The sequence below is a fragment of the Rhinoderma darwinii genome, chromosome 3, assembly GCF_050947455.1.
Source record: "Rhinoderma darwinii isolate aRhiDar2 chromosome 3, aRhiDar2.hap1, whole genome shotgun sequence".
Lineage (NCBI taxonomy): Eukaryota > Metazoa > Chordata > Amphibia > Anura > Rhinodermatidae > Rhinoderma > Rhinoderma darwinii.
The window spans coordinates 408,914,036-408,916,294 of NC_134689.1; positions in this window are offsets into that span (position 1 = coordinate 408,914,036).

Sequence of the window (2,259 nt, forward strand, 5' to 3'; positions counted from 1 at the left end):
GCCCAGCCAGAGTTCCAGGGTGATTGGTGGTAGGTCCCGGTGGGGGGGCAGCGGGAGCAACCTGCATCCCCATGCCCAGCCAGAGTTCCAGGGTGATTGGTGGTAGGTACCGGTGGGGGGGCAGCGGGAGAAACCTACATCCCCATGCCCAGCCAGAGTTCCAGGGTGATTGGTGGTAGGTCCCGGTGGGGGGGCAGCGGGAGCAACCTGCATCCCCATGCCCAGCCAGAGTTCCAGGGTGATTGGTGGTAGGTCCCGGTGGGGGGCAGCGGGAGCAACCTGCATCCTCATGCCCAGCCAGAGTTCCAGGGTGATTGCAGGTATGTCCCGGTGGGGTGGAAGGGGGGGCAGCGGGACCAACCTGTGTCCCTATGCCCAGCCAGAGTTCCAGAGTGATTGCAGGTAGGTCCCGTTGGGGGCCAGCGGGAGCAACATGCATCCCCATGCCCAGCCATAGTTCCAGGGTGATTGCAGGAAGGACCCGGTGGGGGGGGCAGCGGGAGCAACTTGCATCCCCATGCCCAGCCAGAGTTCCAGGATTTTTGCACGTATGTCCCGGTGGGGTGGAAGGGGGGGCAGCGGGACCAACCTGTGTCCCTATGCCCAGCCAGAGTTCCAGAGTGATTGCAGGTAGGTCCCGGTGGGGGGCCAGCGGGAGCAACCTGCATCCCCATGCCCAGCCAGAGTTCCAGGGTGATTGGTGGTAGGTCCCGGTGGGGGGGCAGCGGGAGCAACCTGCATCCTCATGCCCAGCCAGAGTTCCAGGGTGATTGCAGGTAGGTCCCGTTGGGGGCCAGCGGGAGCAACATGCATCCCCATGCACAGCCAGAGTTCCAGGGTGATTGCTGGAAGGACCCGGTGGGGGGGCAGCGGGAGCAACCTGCATCCCCATGCCCAGCTAGAGTTCCAGGGTGATTGGTGGTAGGTCCCGGTGGGGTGGTAGGGGAGCAGCGGGAGCAACCTGCATCCCCATGCCCAGCCAGAGTTCCAGGGTGATTGCAGGTAGGTCCCGGTGGGGGGGCAGCGGGAGCAACTTGCATCTCCATGCCCAGCCAGAGTTCCAGGGTGATTGGTGGTAGGTCCCGGTGGGGTGGAAGGGGAGCAGCGGGAGCAACTTGCATCCCCATGCCCAGCCAGAGTTCCAGGGTGATTGCAGGTAGGTCCCGGTGGGAGTCAGCAGGAGCAACTTGCATCCCCATGCCCAGCCAGAGTTCCAGGGCGATTGCTGGTAGGTCCCGGTGGGGTGGAAGGGGGAGCAACCCGCATCTCCATGCCCAGCCAGAGTTCCAGGGTGATTGCTGGTAGGTCCCGGTGGGGTGGAAGGGGGGCAGCGGGAGCAACCTGCATCCCCATGCCCAGCCAGAGTTCCAGGGTGATTGCAGGTAGGTCCCGGTGGGAGTCAGCGGGAGCAACTTGCATCCCCATGCCCAGCCAGAGTTCCAGGGTGATTGCTGGTAGGTAAGGAGATCCATTTGGTGACCAAACAGCAGTGAAAATAAAAAGGCCCAAATGTCAAAGAATGACACTTCTGCTACTGAAAGTGAAACATTTGAAAGTGAAACATTTAAAATCAAGTTAAAGTGGGGTATGTTCAAAAATGTCAGAGGCGGTGGTGAGCAGCAGAGGCAGGCCGGGGCAGAGTTCCAGGGCCAGGGGGTGACGGCAGGCAGCGTAGGCCGGGGCAGAGTTCCAGGGCGGTGGGGAGAGGACTGGGCCTCAATCCAAGGAGATCCATTTGGTGACTAAACAGCAGTGACAATAAAAAGGCCCAAATGCCAAAGAATGACATTTCTGCTACTGAAAGTGAAACATTTAAAATCAAGTTACAGTGGGGTATGTTCACAAATGTCAGAGGCGGTGGTGAGCAGCAGAGGCAGGCCGGGGCAGAGTTCCAGGGCCAGGGGTGTGACGGCAGGCAGCGTAGGCCGGGGCAGAGTTCCAGGGCGGTGGGGAGAGGACTAGGCCTCAATCCAAGGAGATCCATTTGGTGACCAAGCAGCAGTGAAAATAAAAAGGCCCAAATGTCAAAGAATGACATTTCTGCTACTGAAAGTGAAACATTTGAAAGTGAAACATTTAAAATCAAGTTAAAGTGGGGTATGTTCAAAAATGTCAGAGGCGGTGGTGAGCAGCAGAGGCAGGCCGGGGCAGAGTTCCAGGGCCAGGGGTGTGACGGCAGGCAGCGTAGGCCGGGGCAGAGTTCCAGGGCGGTGGGGAGAGGACTAGGCCTCAATCCAAGGAGATCCATTTGGTGACCAA